This window comes from Myxine glutinosa, chromosome 2 (genome assembly GCF_964187855.1).
Source record: "Myxine glutinosa chromosome 2, kmMyxGlut1.1, whole genome shotgun sequence".
Taxonomy (NCBI): domain Eukaryota; kingdom Metazoa; phylum Chordata; class Myxini; order Myxiniformes; family Myxinidae; genus Myxine; species Myxine glutinosa.
The window spans coordinates 60,141,659-60,159,810 of record NC_136262.1 but is presented as its reverse complement, the minus strand read 5'-3'; the positions used below and the strand labels follow the sequence as shown (position 1 = coordinate 60,159,810).

Here is an 18,152-nt window from a genome sequence, read left to right as displayed (position 1 = left end):
ATGTTTTATGTGTCTGCGCATGTTTTCATGTTCATTCATTTTATGTTTTATGTGTCTGCGCATGTTTTCATGTTCATTCATTTTATGTTTTATGTGTCTGCGCATGTTTGCATGTTCATTCATTTTATGATTTCATGTTCATTCATTTTATGTTTTATGTCTCTGTGCATGTTTTCATGTTCATTCATTTTATGTTTTATGTGTCTGTGCATGTTTTCATGTTCAATGTGTTAGCTCCAACACGAGCCTCGATTCTGTATACAAAAATAAATAAATGCTATTTCCATTTCAGATTCCCAAGCTCAGCAAAATGTAGGCACACATTGCGGCTAGGGTGGAGAGAGGTGTGATTAAGAGTGTAACAATGCTGTTAGAATGGGATGGAACAATCAATAAGGTCTTGAAGTGTAAGCCATGGCTGTGCTAAAATGACACCAAATGGGTTGCCTCAGCCTATCATCCTTCCAAGGTCAACAAAATGAGTAGGCCTACCATCTTGCTGGGCGTGAGCCAGTCGAATATCCTGTGTCAGAGTCATGACCTATCTAGGATCGTGCTCTCTAGCCAATTAAACTGCCTCGACAGCCTTATGAGCTTGATGGTCGAAGGAGGGTCATCCGTTCATCATGAGCGATGGATGTCGGTCATTTGGTGAGACCGAAACACGTCCATACATGGAGGAAACCGATATTGATGCATGTGTGCAGCCTTTGCAACAAGTTTTGAATAATGATTAATACTTGGAAAAACATTCAAGAATTCCTTTACTAGGAAACTTTTCCAAGCGATCATTTTTCTAAACTTGTTGAATCGCGTCTCCATCCATCAATGTTTCTTGTGCGATACTGTACTGCGCTGTATAGTTAGTGCATTTGGTGTAAATTTTACAGTGGAGTTTTTCATGTTGTTTCTCATAACATCCTCCATTGGTTTTGTTTGTATGTCTGTCTTGTTGCATGCAATTGTAGCATAATAATCACCATCCCAAAAATGCTAGAAAAGAAAAATTGGCTTTGTACATTCAGGTGATGTATGGTTGGTGTCCTGTTCAACCAGTGAAAGTGAAAAAAACAACAGAACCATCTCACATGTGTTTGCCATTGCATAACTATTGATGGGTATGCATGCAAAACGTTTTTTTGTGTATACAATATATTGGCTCATGGAAAAGCAATATGAGAGAGGATCAAACGGCAACACACCGACAGTGGGACAGTATGGCCAGAAAGGGACAAAATAAGCAAGGGAATGAATGAACAGGAAGACAGGAAGGAGATAGAGGGGAGGAAACACAATAACCAGCAAGTACGATGGTTGGGCTGTCAAAGGTTAATGGGAGCAGAAAAGATTGTGAATAGGAATGGGGGATGACATGAGATGGTCCTACACCTCCTACATGAAGCCCATAGGAATGAAGGGGGTTGAACCATTTTGCGAAGGCAGTTCCACAAACGAGAGAAGTTGGCGGAAATGAATATGAATGCACCTCATATACTTCAAATATCATAGAAATGGTTATATGCTTCTAGACATTATTGTCAGCTGATGTGTTTGGCATTCTGAGATGATTGCTTCTAATACGTATCGGTGCAATACATCTATACCAGCAAGGAATGCCTCAATTCTGTGTTTGCTTCAAACTATTGTGTCCCCAACTCTGTCTGTATCCACTCTATCCTATTACACCCAACTGCTCCTGGACTTTGCATCTTTTGCACCTGAGAAGGTGAATACGTTTTTGGCATCCCTCGACTGATGCTGCAACTGGATCAGATGGGATCAGTTCACATGTCCTAAAAACTGGTGCAGCTGCCCTTGCACATTCCCTTGCTGCTCTGTTCACCATATCATTTGCCCAAGGTCATCTTCCATCTGCTTGGAAATCAGCCAACTTAACTACATTGCATTTTCAAGGTACAAAAACCGATTCTATTAACTACAGACCTATCAGCTTACTTCATCAGCAAGGTCATGGAATCCATCATTGCAGGAGATGTAAAATCCTTCGGCTTCTCCAACAACCTGATCTCTTACCATCAGTTCAGATTCAGACCAGGTCGCTCAACCTTTGACATTCTGCTTCTGCTCTCCCAAGGATGAATTGACATCCTCCACGTCAGACATGAGATCAGGAACGTCTCTCTAGACATACAGTATATTGAGCATTCCATACCGTCGAGCATCCCACCAGGGTCTCCAAACCCTCTCACTATGGCATCCAAGGCTAAATCCACACTTGGCGTACTGATTTCTTCCATTCTCGTAGCCAAAGTGTGGCTCTCAATGGGATCTTTTCATATTCTCTCCCTGTCAAGGCTGGAGTGCCACAAGGCAGGGTTTTGGGCCCAGTCCTATTCATAATCTTCATCAATGATTTCTCTATCTCTCTGGAAAATCCTCTATCTATTTTATGACTCCACCCTCTGCTGTAACATCCCCTCTATTTCAGATAGGTAGGCTGCAGCCTCTTCACTCTCTTCTAGTAAGGGAAACATATGAAAATCTGTTAACTAAATTGTTACCAAAAAATTTCTTCACCAATATGTTTGTAAAGGTGTGTAATAACATGTGTTAAAATGTTGAAGGTCAACTCCCGTGGGAAACCCAGAAAAAAAGCTGTTAAATTCGGGTACCGAAAAATTATTTTCGAGAATTTTTATTTTTTTTAATCGGCCCTTAAGTAACTTATGAGGGGTCAAATAAGGGTTTTTCATGATTCTGAGTTGATTGTTAACATTTATATTTCACCACAGACACTCCTTTGTGGAAAAATAAGTGTGTCTTTGTACTAAAATACTAAATAAGTACTAAAATAAATTTAAGTGTCTTTGTGGAAGATGGGAGCCAGACACTCAGACCCAGTAGTGCCAGTGTTTGAGCAAAGGTTTGAAGAAACCTTCAAACGACTCGCAAAAGGAGGAAGAACACCTGCACTCTGGGTGGAGTACCACCACATGGTAGATGTGATCAAGGTCTTTATCAGAACCGAGCGACTTGCAGACCACAATGGGCATCTGTCCTGCATTGTTACCAAGATGCTTCACATCTTTGCCGCTGCAGGCCATCATCAGTATGCCAAGGGCGCACGGCTGTACTGTCAACTCATGAAGGAACTAGAAACTTTGCCTGCTTACAAAGACACCTTAGAACGTCTCACTGCCCACGGGAACCACGTTGTCCGTTACTCAAGTCATGAGTGGTCCGGCACATGGTGTGACATTTGCATTGAGCAGACATTAATGAAGGCAGCCAAGTCACAAGGTGGACTGAGCAGAGGAAGAATGAGAAACAGTTTTTCTGGCCACAAATGCTGGGTGCTCACCCTCAGTCACCTGTCTGATGTCAACCGGCGGATGGAGGAGGACGTCAGTAAACATGTTCCAGTCCACAGAGACCTTGCCAAGACACAGATGAAGCGAGATGCAGAGGCAGTTGAACTTGTCCTAAAATGGTTTGAGGAGATCAAGCCATTCGACAACGATAGAGACAAGGAGTTGCTCGTGTCTTTCTCAACAGGATTCACAAGCACTGGAGATGACGCAGTCAATGCTGAGAGAGCAGCTGAAGTTGGGATGGAGAAGCAGATCAAGCTGGATGGACAGTCAGTGACGTCGACCATGGATGTCAAGTCAAAGATAAAAGCCCTGTCATCACTAAGAAAATTTCCCTTGGTCAACGAGAAAAAGATTCACCTTGACTCACTAAAGTTGTTCAACCGACTGATCATTTTCGCCCAGCGGGATATGACAGTTGAGACAAGCTTACAGTATGAGCTGACTCCCTTCCCATTGTCCCTGTTCAGCAACAGAGATCAGAAGATGAACAAGGCAAACAAGGCAGACTTTTCAAATACAAGCCTGAAGGCGTTAACTGATCCACTTGACTTGACTAACCAACCCTGCTGCACCCTCGTAATTGATGGCGGATGGCTTGTCTACATGGTGAAGTGGGAACAACGTCAGACCTGGCAGGAGATCGCCAACAGTTACCTGAGCTACGTGCAGTATCTGGGCCGCTGCTCCCAGAAGATCATTGTGGTCTTTGATGGCTACAGCAGATCACCAAAAGATCACGACCACATCCGGCGTACCAAGAATTCCTGCTGTAATCTCCAGATTCGACCAGATATGTCAAACTGGACCCCAAGAGCAAAGTTTCTGGACAACATTTACCATGGACGAGATACTACATTGGGTGAAATTCGGTACAACATGTTCTCAAGGAAGGCAGCGGCAGGAGTGATCAAACCAGAGACTCTACCTCCAACAGAGGGTGCAGCTGCACAACATTCACTCCGTGCCTACCTGCAGACCCAGGACTGGATCCTTCTACAGAGCATGTCTCTGAACCCCAGTGACTATGGATGGACAATAGGTGTGCATGGGTATGAGCCAGTTCCAACACTGGACCCCACGGCTCCTGAGGAGCTATTGCAGTTCACGAGCTGTAATTGTCATGGAGATTGCAGCAACCGGCGATGCAGCTGCAAGAAGAATGGGGTCACGTGCATCTCGGCCTGTGGAGTCTGTAATGGCATTACATGCAGAAACTGCAGTCATGATGTTGTTGAGTCTGAAGAAGACATAGACAATGACTGTTGAAACTTCTGACATTGTGAATGAGAAATAACTCTTGAGTATTATATATGTATGTGAAATAAAAGCTACTTTGTGTGTAAATGTAAAAGTGAAAATATAAATGTTAACAATCAACTCAGAATCATGAAAAACCCTTATTTGACCCCTCATAAGTTACTTAAGGGCCGATTAAAAAAAATAAAAATTCTCGAAAATATTTTTCGGTACCCGAATTCAACAGCTTTTTTTCTGGGTTTCCCACGGGAGTTGAACTTCAACATTTTAACACATGTTATTACACACCTTTACAAACATATTGGTGAAGAAATTTTTTGGTAACAATTTAGTTAACAGATTTGTGAAATATCTCATAAAATGCCCTTACTATTCAGAACTTCATTGAATCATGAGCTGGTGAAACACTTCAAATGTCTTTCAATTTTAAGAAACCTCACACTCTCACTAACACTCTCTCTCTCTGAAATGACCATCTGGCAAACCCTCCCATCTACCTCCTTAACACTACATTTGAAGACGTTCAGTCACTCAAACTCGGGCCTCTGTATCAGTTATGATCTTTCTTTGTCAAACCACACCTCGAAGTTGGCCCCCAGAGCCAGTCATCCTCCTCTTGGGCATCCTCCGTCATGTAAAGTCCTTCCTTGGGAAATCTGAACTCTTATTCCCATACATGCCATTGATCCACAGCTTGATGGAGTACTGCTCTTCTCTCTGGGCTAGCGCACGCCCATGTCTCACACCTTGTTTAGCTTGACGCTGTGGAAACCAAGGCCTTCAAGAAAATTGGAATCTCCCGTGATTAAGCTGAGTCAATGGTCTTATCACTTTAACATCACAGACATGTCGGTGCTGTCTCTATCTTCAACCACCTCCTTTGTGGTTGCACCCTCTGCTCTTTCCGTGCCCTGTCCCAACCAAGATTCAGCAGGGCGAATAAAGTCTGCCAACAACCCCCTTCTGGTGAAAACACCAGCTGTTCATTTTGTTATGTTGCCTCTTATCCATTCTATGTTCTAGTTCATCCACGAGCCTTGATTCTGTGCAAGATATTTGTTTTTATATCTTCTGTTTATTAAACTCTGTTTTTGGTTCAAATTAATGACGCAATGACTCAACTCGATGACTATGCTCATATCTTTGCCCTTAAATCAACCCAGATACTGACCCATCACCACAGCTATACAACCTGGTCAGGCCAGACCTTGTTGCTGAATTCATGTGTTCGATGCCATGGTCCTAAAACAAATGAACAGCGCATTGTTGCTTCAAATGTTGAACAGCGCAAATGTTGTTGTTGTTGAACAAGTTGTTGAACAACAAATGTTGTTGAAAGAACAGTGCAAATGTTGTTGGACGGAATGGTATTGCTTCTGATCCTGATAAGCTGAACGTGATCACAGATTTTCCGACTCCAACCAACATCACAGATCTTCGCTCATTTCTCGGAATGGTTCACCAGCTACACAATTTTTCGGCAGACATTGCCAATGCATCGGAACAACAATATGGACTGTTCAAGAAAGGAGTTGTCTTCGACTGGACTGCGGAACATGACAAGGCATTTGATCCAAAGTTACCCACCCTGCTTCAAGGGGATGCATCACTGTTAACACGGCTTCAGTTTTGCTGTGTTGCAGTTACAGGGTGAGCATCATAGACTGGTCCAGTGTGGATCACGTCACCTTTCAGACATGGAATCCAGGTATGCTATGATTGAACTCGAAGCATTGGACGTATCTTGGGCCACATCATAATGTAAGCAGTACCTCATGGGACTTTCGTCATTTAACCGAGTTGTGGACCATAGACCCTTTGTGACTATCTTCAACTCATATACATTGGATGCCATTAAGAACCTTTGCCTGCAGCATATTGTGGGAAAACTGACACCGTACAACTTCACCACCACTTGGTGGAGAGGCACCGAACACGCACTTTCGGACGTACCTTCAGGTCATCCAGTGGATGAACCCCAACTCAGGATCTACTAGCAGAAACGGAGTTTTTCATTCATCACTTTGTTGCCTCCACTACACCACAAATCAATGATCGTCTGTCTGGAGACCCCTTTCAAAATCCCAACCTTGAAAAACTACAGGATGTTGCTTGCAATGACGTTACCTATCGCCTTCTGATGCAAACTGTCACTGATGGTTTCCGATCCAACAAAGGAGCCATTGACCATCGTGTCAAGTAATTATACCGTATTCACAATGATCTAACAGTGGATGATGGTCTCATTCTGTACGGATCCCGCATCGTTGTGCTGTAGCAACCTGTCGAGATGCACTCCATCATTTGCACGCTTCACACCAAGGAATTGAACGCACAAAGACATGGTCCCATCAGTTCATGTCCTGGCCAAACATGAACAACAACATCATCAACATCACCTGTTCTTGCACCAAATGCTAGGAGAGGCAGCTTTCACAGCAAGGGAAACCTCTGATGGGGGAGCCATCACTGACTCATGTGTTTGAGAATGTATCCTCTGATTTCTTCATGCACACTGGCCTTGATTATCATGTGTACACCGACCGATTGTCGGGCTGGCATTGTGTATACCTGTTGAGCAGACATGCCACAACACGCTTGCTCATTCGCGCTTTACGCAGTTTCTTTGTAGACATCGGTGTTCCTGTGAGATTGCGCACTGATGATGATCCACAATTCTCTTCATTGGGATTTGCCAAATTTCTTGACCGTTGGGGCATAACCCATCACCCATTATTACCATATTGACCGAGATCAAACAGACATGCAGAGGTGGCCGTGAAAAGTATAAAAACGTCAATTGCCATGGCGACCAAAATTGGTAATACTGACGAGGATGAGTTCTCTGTATTGGACTGCTGGGTTGGCTTAACACCTCATGTGTCGGCGGCCGTTCACCTGCCCAAATTGCATTTGGTAAACCTACACTTTCTGCTGTACCTAATCACGGCCGTGCATTTGCACCTGAGTGGCAGACAGCAGCAGGTGAGGCCGAAAAGACAGCATCAACAATCTATCAGCAGGCTAAGTGGCATGATGATAAACATCTTAAGCATTTGAAACCTCTCGTTATCCATTCAGAAGTCATTGCTCAATATCCCATCAATAGGAAATGGGAATCTGTCGGGAAAGTAGTATGAAAGGTGCATACCAGGCGTGATTACCTCGTCAAAACTGCTTCCGGTCAGGTTATGTGGAGGAACCGATTGAGTTATGTGGAGGAACCGGTCGAGTTATGTGGAGGAACCGGTCGAGTTATGTGGAGGAACCGGTCGAGTTATGTGGAGGAACCGGTCGAGTTATGTGGAGGAACCGGTCGAGTTATGTGGAGGAACCGGTCGAGTTATGTGGAGGAACCGGTCGAGTTATGTGGAGGAACCGGTCGAGTTATGTGGAGGAACCGGTCGAGTTATGTGGAGGAACCGGTCGAGTTATGTGGAGGAACCGGTCGAGTTAAGTGGAGGAACCGGTCGAGTTAAGTGGAGGAACCGGTCGAGTTATGTGGAGGAACCGGTCGAGTTATGTGGAGGAACCGGTCAAGTTATGTGGAGGAACCGGTGGAGTTATGTGGAGGAACCGGTCGAGTTATGTGGAGGAACCAGTCGAGTTATGTGGAGGAACCGGTCGAGTTATGTGGAGGAACCGGTCGAGTTATATGGAGGAACCGGTCGAGTTATGTGGCGGAACTGGTCGAGTTATGTGGAGGAACCGGTCGAGTTATGTGGAGGAACCGGTCGAGTTCTGTGGAGGAACCGGTCGAGTTATGTGGAGGAACCGGTCGAGTTATGTGGAGGAACCGGTCGAGTTATGTGGAGGCACCGGTCGAGTTATGTGGAGGAACCGGTCGAGTTATATGGAAGAACTGGCCGAGTTATGTGGAGGAACCGGTCGAGTTATGTGGAGGAACCGGTTGAGTTATGTGGAGGAACCGGTCGAGTTATGTGGAGGAACCGGTCGAGTTATGTGGAGGAACCGGTCGAGTTAGGTGGAGGAACCGGTCGAGTTATGTGGAGGAACTGGTCGAGTTATGTGGAGGAACCGGTCGAGTTATGTGGAGGAACCGGTCGAGTTATGTGGAGGAACCGGTCGAGTTATGTGGAGGAATCGACATTTCCTATGCATGTATTACCGTCCTGCTTATGTTGACCAATATAGTGGTCAACATACGAATGTAAAAGGAGATGTTACCTCACCACAGAAAAGTAGTGGGTGGTCAAGAAAAAGGCCATGTAGATTAGATATGTGAAGTTGTACTCCACATTCCATTTACCGATAATGCCATGCGTAATCTGGCAAAAGGGAGGTGTGATGTGGAACTGACTATTGTGATGTGAAACTGAGTATAGACCCAACTATTTCAAGAATCATGGGCTACTCTGTGATGTAAAAGGTCAAGCTGTGATTCTTCTTCTTTTTTCTGCTTACACGTGCACCGACTGTGCTATAGAATGGAAATGTATGTGTCTCACCACAAGTTACAAACATAACAGGAACCACAAAAACAAAACACCTACAGATGGAACTTCAAATGCACCAAATATCTCTAAAGATGAAGTAGAGCAAAGTTGCAAATCCCACTCTTCCCACCTAAATCAAAGCTGAAAGATGGCAAAAGGTTCCACCAGGAACGACTCAATATCAGATTTGAATTAAAAAATTATTTTCCTGCTTTGGCCCCTGTGACCCGAAGTCCCCACCACCTGGGGCACCGGGGTCAAATGCAAAAAAAACCGTTACATATTTCATGTATACCCCAATGTTGATTGCATACACAAAGTTTCATAATAAATGATTTAAAATGTGCCTGTGATTGCGTTTTTTGATGTTTGACCTTTTGACCTCACCCCAGGGGTGGGGCCAAAATGATACTGCTATTGCACCTTCATGCCATGTGGTGATCATAATTACCAAGTTTGGTGAATTTCTGAACAACCGTTTAGGAAGAGATAGCGTGACGGATATACGGACAGACGGAGACGATTTAAATATGCTTAGAATCGTACGCTTTCAAAAAGCATGGGAAGCATGGCAGGCACATGGGAAGCATGGCAGGCACATGGGAAGCATGGCAGGCACAAAGAAAGAGATTTCTCAGAATTGACATTCATGAGAAAATATACATCAGGAAGATCTTTTTAACGTTGAGAACTGAAAAATTGTGGTCTAATATGCCAGTTTGATTGATAGTATGTTGCATACCAATTAAGGTCTAATACGCCATAGCAAACCGATTCTGGCTAGTGTCGGCCTTTGACATTATGTTTGTCAAACAAAAATAGAGCGATACAAATCTACGGTTGGGGATGAAATCGTTCATAGATGAAATCTACGGATGAAATCCTTCATCTTGTTATATGAGGATGTAAACTTGTCAAAAATGCTACCGTACCTCTTCTACTGTTATACCACAAAGGTTAAGGGCAAAACAAGATAGCAATTAGAGACAGCTAGGAAGTGATGCACCAACAACTCATGTCATTCCTCATCCCCCCTATCTGTGATATTTTCTACACCCATTAACCATACCGAACCAAACCCTTTTACTAGCAGGTTACTGCGTTTCCACCCCCTCCCCTATTTTTACTGTACAAGTTTATTCCCCTACTTGTTAGAACCATATGTGGCCCAACTGTCAGTTCATTTAACCACCTGTCACCTCACTTTTCCATGACCGTAGATCTTGCATGTATAACGCAACAATATTTTGGACAGAATAAAGACTATTTTGGCCGAGTGTTTGGGGTTAATCTGTCTGAAGATCTGCTTTCAAAAAGAGTGTACATTTTGAGCACAGTGTTTATGTATTTAGAGAAAATTTAATCTTGACATCTCATAGCCAAATCTGTACAACATGGAGTGCGTTCAGAAAATATTCACACCCCTTGACCTTTTTCAGATTATGTTGTTACAGCCTGAATTTAAAATGGATAAGAGATTTTTTTTAAATCTCTGATTTACACATAATACCACATAATGTCAAAGTGGAACTTTGTTTTTGAAACTTTTACAAAATAATTAAAAATGAAAACCTGAAATTCAGTCAATAAGTATTCAACCCCTTTGCTATGACACTCCAAATTGAGCTCAGGTGCATCAAATTTCCTTTGATCATCCTTGATATGTCTCAACAACTTGATGGGAGTTCACCTGTGGCCTGATTGGACATGATTTAGGAAGAAACACACATTTCCATATAAAGTTCCACAGTTGACAGTGTAGGTCAGAGCAGAAACTCTACCATGAAGTCCAAGGAACTGTCCATAGAACTCCGAGATAAAATTGTGAGGAGGCATAGATCTGGGGAAGGGTATAAAACAATTTCTAGAGTGTTTATAGTTCCCAAGAGCACAGTGAGCTTCATCAATAAATGGAAAGAATAAGGAACTATCCAGACTCTTCCTAGAGCTGGCCGTCCGCCCAAACTGAGCAACCAGGCAAGGACCTTGGTCAGGGAGGTGACAAAGAACCCAATGACCATTCTAGCAGAACTACAGAGTTCCTTGGCTGAGATGGAAAAACCTGCCAGAACAACAACAGTCTCTGCAGCACTTCACAAATCAAGGCTTTATGAGAGAGAGGCCAGACAGACAGAAGCCACTCCTGAGAAAAAGCACAAGACAGCACACCTGCAGTTTGCAAAAAGGCACATGAAAGACCGAGAGCATGTAGTAAAATATTCTGTGGTCATGCACAGAAACCACATGTGGTCATGCACAGAAAAAGCACATGACAGCACAGAAACCGAGCACAGCTCATCACACATCTAACACCATCCCTAGTGTCAAGCATGATGGTGGCCGCATCATGCTATGGGGATGCTTTTCAGCGGCAGGCATTGGGAGACTTGTAAGGATAGAGGGAACAATGAATGGAGCCAAATAGAGGCAGATCCTTGAGGAATACCTGCTTCAGAGTGCAAAAGACCTCAGACTGCGGCAAAGATTTACATTCCAACAAGTCTGACTCCAATCATACAATCAATAGCAACAGTGGAATGGCTTCAGAACAAGAATGTGAAAGTCCTTGAGTGGCCCAGCCAAAGCCCGGACTTGAATCTCATTGGGAATCTGTGGAAAGACGTGAAGATTGCTGTTCACCGATACTCCCCATCCAACTTGACAGAGCTTGAGCAAATCTGCAAGGAAGAATAGGAGAAATCCCCAAATCCAGACGTGCAAAGCTGATACAGACATAACAAAGAAGACTCGAAGCTGTAATCACTGTCAAAGGTGCTTATACAAAGTATTGACTTAGGGGGTTCAATACATATACTGTAAATTAGATATTTCTGAATTTCATTTTTAATTGTTTTGTAGAAATTTCTAAAATAAAAGAAGAAAAAAAAGCACTTTGAAATTATGGGGTATTGTGTGTAGATCAGCGATAAAAAATATCTTAATTTAATCCATTTAAAATTAAGACTAACACAACAAAATGTGAGAAAGTCAAGGGGTGTGAACTTTCTGAAGACATTGTAACTTTGAAGGTATCAGTTGGGAGACGTAGAGTAAAAGTGACCATGTTTGAAAACTTCCAACGCACTATGTTTTTACCAACGCACTATGTTTTTACCAACCCACTATGTTTTTACCAACGCACTATGTTTTTACCAACCCACTATGTTTTTACCAACGCACTATGTTTTTACCAACCCACTATGTTTTTACCAACCCACTATGTTTTTACCAACCCACTATGTTTTTACCAACCCACTATGTTTTTACCAACCCACTATGTTTTTACCAACCCACTATGTTTTTACCAACGCACTATGTTTTTACCAACCCACTATGTTTTTACCAACCCACTATGTTTTTACCAACCCACTATGTTTTTACCAACCCACTATGTTTTTACCAACCCACAATGTTTTTACCAACCCACTATGTTTTTACCAACCCACTATGTTTTTACCAACCCACTATGTTTTTACAAACCCACTATGTTTTTACCAACCCACTATGTTTTTACCAACCCACAATGTTTTTACCAACCCACTATGTTTTTACCAACCCACTATGTTTTTACCAACCCACTATGTTTTTACCAACCCACTATGTTTTTACCAACCCACTATGTTTTTACCAACCCACTATGTTTTTACCAACCCACTATGTTTTTACCAACCCACTATGTTTTTACCAACCCACTATGTTTTTACCAACCCACTATGTTTTTACCAACCCACTATGTTTTTACCAACCCACTATGTTTTTACCAACCCACTATGTTTTTACCAACCCACTATGTTTTTACCAACCCACTATGTTTTTACCAACCCACTATGTTTTTACCAACCCACTATGTTTTTACCAACCCACTATGTTTTTACCAACCCACTATGTTTTTACCAACCCACTATGTTTTTACCAACCCACTATGTTTTTACCAACCCACTACGTTTTTACCAACCCACTATGTTTTTACCAACCCACTATGTTTTTACCAACCCACTATGTTTTTACCAACCCACTATGTTTTTACCAACCCACTATGTTTTTACCAACCCACTATGTTTTTACCAACCCACTATGTTTTTACCAACCCACTATGTTTTTACCAACCCACTATGTTTTTACCAACCCACTATGTTTTTACCAACCCACTATGTTTTTACCAACCCACTATGTTTTTACCAACCCACTATGTTTTTACCAACCCACTATGTTTTTACCAACCCACTATGTTTTTACCAACCCACTGTGTTTTTACCAACCCACTATGTTTTTACCAACCCACTATGTTTTTACCAACCCACTATGTTTTTACCAACCCACTATGTTTTTACCAACCCACTATGTTTTTACCAACCCACTATGTTTTTACCAACCCACTATGTTTTTACCAACCCACTATGTTTTTACCAACCCACTATGTTTTTACCAACCCACTATGTTTTTACCAACCCACTATGTTTTTACCAACCCACTATGTTTTTACCAACCCACTATGTTTTTACCAACCCACTATGTTTTTACCAACCCACTATGTTTTTACCAACCCACTATGTTTTTACCAACCCACTATGTTTTTACCAACCCACTATGTTTTTACCAACCCACTATGTTTTTACCAACCCACTATGTTTTTACCAACCCACTATGTTTTTACCAACCCACTATGTTTTTACCAACGCACTATGTTTTTACCAACCCACTATGTTTTTACCAACCCACTTTGTTTTTACCAACCCACTATGTTTTTACCAACCCACTATGTTTTTACCAACCCACTATGTTTTTACCAACCCACTATGTTTTTACCAACCCACTATGTTTTTACCAACCCACTATGTTTTTACCAACCCACTATGTTTTTACCAACCCACTATGTTTTTACCAACCCACTATGTTTTTACCAACCCACTATGTTTTTACCAACCCACTATGTTTTTACCAACCCACTATGTTTTTACCAACCCACTATGTTTTTACCAACCCACTATGTTTTTACCAACCCACTGTTTTTACCAACCCACTATGTTTTTACCAACCCACTATGTTTTTACTAACCCACAATGTTTTTACCAACCCACTATGTTTTTACCAACCCACTATGTTTTTACCAACCCACTATGTTTTTACTAACCCACAATGTTTTTACCAACCCACTATGTTTTTACTAACCCACAATGTTTTTACCAACCCACTATGTTTTATCATCCTTTTTATGTCGGTTAACCTTGTACGAACTACTCAAGCTTTGAAAATGTATTAATCCTTTGCTTATTTCTAGTCTTTGCGGCTTTTTGCTATCTAAGGGGAAACAAGTTTGAGGCCGTGCAAGATTAATTATTCCCATGGTAGAGATATGTGTGGAGATTTACATCGGCATAATAAGGAAATGGTACCAAACTCTGCAAGGAGCGTTGATGTGACTGCAGATGAGTCCGTGGGGTGCGGCGGCGCATTAAGATGAAGTGGTGATGACGACTCCCGAGAGATGTCACGACTGTACTGGTTATCTGTAACCGCCAGTCATGACTCCCAGTGTGTTTTTTGTTGGTCATGCCATTTGCCATGGATCGAGCTAGTTGCTGCGCTTCGCTTGGATGATTGACCTGATGAAGACCAGGTGTGTGTTCACTTTGTATTTTGTTTGCAGGTGTAGTGTTTGGATTAGTATCGTTATTTGTATACAGAATAGAGGCTCGTGAAAGAGCTAACATTTATCACAAAAAAAAAAAAATCAAACAGACAAACAAAATCTATAAAAAGAGGGAGCGGTAGACAAGATGGGGAGAGAAGGGGAATCACACAAACAACATTTGAGAGCAGGGACATCGGGAGATGTGTGGGAGGGAGAGGGCTTGGGGGGAGGAGGCGTGGGAAGGGGAAGGGAGGTGGGAGAAGTATAAAACACAAGGACACCAAGGACTTTCAGGAAAGAAGTTGGTATTAATTATTGGTATTATTATTGGTATTATTATTTTGGTATTATTATTATTTTGGTATTATTATTTTGGTATTATTATTTTGTATGCAGCCTGTGGCTGTTGGTTGCATCATTGCTGACAGTGTGGCTGTGCCGTTGATGCAGTGCCCCTTGCTTCCAGTAAGGTGGTACTCCTGTTGCTGACCTCGGAAGGATGACAGGCTGAGTCAGCCCACCTTGTGTTATTTAACGGCACGACAGGGATTCAAACTCAAGACCCGAAGATCTTAAGCCATCCACCTTAACCGTTAAGTCAACAGGCTTAGTGTTTTGATCAATTATGTTTGACGAACATTGGAATGTCATTCCAGAAAATTTAATATTCTTGTTTTCCTAAGTAAAACATATTCAAAGATTTTTAATTTTTTTTATCATCTATCTATAATTCCAGTAATCTCTGTGTGTCTGTGTGTCTGTGTGTTTGTGTGTTTGTGTGTTTGTGTGTTTGTGTGTTTGTCTGTGACCGCTGTTTCTCGACAACCACGGGTCCGATATACTTTAAACTTGCCAGGTATATTGCTGGGGACCCGAGGATGTGCCTTTTCAAGGTTTCATATTAATCGGACAAGTAGTTACCGAGCTATGGCGATTTCTTTACCAAACTCCGCAAGCCGTTCGCTTTGGACCAAACCATTTCATGTAAATAGAGGGGGGGGATTGTCACCGTACTCGCAAGCCGTTCGCTTTGGACCAAACCATTTCATGTAAATAGAGGGGGGGGGGGGGATTGTCACCGTACTCGCAAGCCGTTCGCTTTGGCTTTGCGAATGGACCAAACCATTTCATGGACCAAACCATTTCATGTAAATAGAGGGGGGGGGGGGGGGATTGTCACCGTACTCGCGCCCACGTACCCACGTACGGGCATTGCACCCACGTACGGGCATGCCCTAGTAATAATAATAATAATAACAGAAATGTACAATTATTATTACATCCACTACTAAAGGTGGATGAAGGTTATGCTTTTACACCTGTCTGTCTGTCTGTCTGTTTGTGAAGAAGATATCCCAAAAAGTTATGGATGTATTCGGACGAAATTTGATGGAGAGGTTGGATGTGTGATAAAGAAGAATTGATTCGATTTCGGTGAAGATTCGAATCCGGATCCAGATCCAGATCAGGGAGCTTTTTCGTAATTATTCACCATTGAGAGATAGGGTTAAAACGATATGTAGCATGATATCACAAAAAGTTGTGGACGGATTCGCACAAAACTTAGTGGAGGTTGGGCGTGTGAAAAAGAAGAACTGGTTGAATTTTGGTGAAGTTTGGAACCTTGATCCCGATCAGAGGGTTTTTTAAAAGTGATTCTTCACCATTGAGAGATAGGGCTCAAACGATATACAGCAGAATATTTCAAAAAGTTGTGGACGGATTCGGACAAAATTTAGGGGAGAGGTTGGGTGTGTGGAAAGGAAGAATTTATTCGATTTCGATGAAAATTCCAATTCGGATCCAGATCAGAGTTTTTTCGTGATTCTTCACCATTGAGATATAGGGCTAAAACGATATATAGCAATATATCACAAAAAGTTGTGGACATATCTGTACGAAACTGAGTGGAGGGAGAGGTTGGGTGTGTGAAAAAGATGAACTGATTGAATTTTGGTGAAGATTCGAATTTGGATCCAGATCAGAGAGTGTTTCAAGTAATTCTTCACCACTGATATATAGGGCCAAAACGATATATAGCAGAGTATTTCAAAAGATTGTGGACGGATTCGGACGAAATTATAGTGAGAAGTTGGGTGTGTGATAAGGAAGAATTGATTGCATTTTGGTTAAGATTCGAATTCGGATCCAGATCAGAGAGTTTTTGAAGTGATTCTTCACCGTTGGGAGATGGGGCTAAAACGATATATAGCAGGATATTACAAGAAGTTGTGGACGGATTTGGCCGAAATACGGTGGACAGGTTGGGGGTGTGACATTTATGAAATTATGAAATTTTGGTGAAGATCGGGATGTGGATACTGGAATTTTAAAAGTGATTCTTCACCGCTGAGAAACGGCGAAAAGACGACATATCGCACGACATCTCAAAAGGTTGTGGGACGATTTGGCCGAAATATGGCGGAGAGGTTTGGTGTGTGACAAGGATGAAATTGTTCAATTTTGGTGAAGATCCGGATCTGGATATGGATACCATAGCTTTTTTAAATGATTCTTCACCATTGAGAGATAGGGCCAAAAACGATATAAAGCATGACATCTCAAAACGTTTTTGACGGACTTGGACTAAATGTGGCCCCTCGGCCCTCAACTCGTTGCCTTTTTTTTTTGGATACAGAATTGAGACTCGTGTAAGAGTTAACACATTAAACATGAAAACGTGCACAGACACATAAAACATACAATTAAGGGAGCAGGAGACAAGAGGAGGAGAGAGGGAAGCACATAAACACAGTAGAGAACAGGGTTCAGGGATGTCGGTAAAACAGGGACGTAGGGAGAGGGCTGGGGGGGGGGGGGGGGGGAGTGGAGGAGGGGTACATGGTATAAAACAAATGAACACTACTAGGAATTTCAGGAAAGAAGTTGGAGATTGAAAGAGGCAGATTTGGGGCGTTTTAACGGGGTAGAAAATATCAAAGTTTTGGTTGGGGGAAGATAAGAGATGGTGGTGGACAGCTGTTTTAAATACCTTGAGGGAGGAGTGGGATTGAAGAGAGTGTGGGAGTTTGTTCCAGAGGTGGGAGAAAAGAGGATTGAAAGAGTGAAGGTGAGCAGAGAGTTTTGGTTTTGGCAGTTTCATCAGAAGAGGGTTGCTGGCAGTTCTTCTGCGACCTGAAGGAATATTTGGGGGACAGAGCACAGACAGAGCAGGGGGAATAAGGCCGGAGAGGAGTCGGTAGAAGACAGAAAGACCACCAACCTGCCTGCGTTGAGAGAGAGAAAGGTCCTCAGAATCAGCTTCATCACGGGAGATACCGATGATTCTGAATGCTTTGGTTTCAACAGCGTGAAGACGAGCTAGGTGTGAGGCATGAGCACCAGCCCAGAGGGGAGAGCAGTATTCCATCGAGCTGCGGATGAAAGCTTTGTACGTGGTGAGGAGCTCAGAAGTGCTCAGAAAAGACTTCGCATGACGGAGGATGCCCAGTCGGCGACTGGCTTTGCAAC

The 18,152-nt window shown here is 42.6% G+C and overlaps 1 protein-coding gene across 8 annotated transcripts in view; it reads left to right on the top strand.

Moving 5' to 3' along the window:
- LOC137421761 (DNA (cytosine-5)-methyltransferase 3A) overlaps positions 1-18,152 on the top strand; it is a 240,098-nt gene that overhangs the window by 71,854 nt on the left and 150,092 nt on the right. Inside the window, exon 1 of one of the 8 annotated variants that reach the window (XM_068108124.2) lies at positions 15,148-15,273. The exons of the other annotated variants lie outside the window; for them this stretch is intronic. The gene's annotated coding sequence lies outside the window, so the exon portion shown is untranslated. Of the gene's footprint in view, positions 1-15,147; positions 15,274-18,152 lie in introns of those variants that run through there. 8 annotated transcript variants of the gene reach the window in all.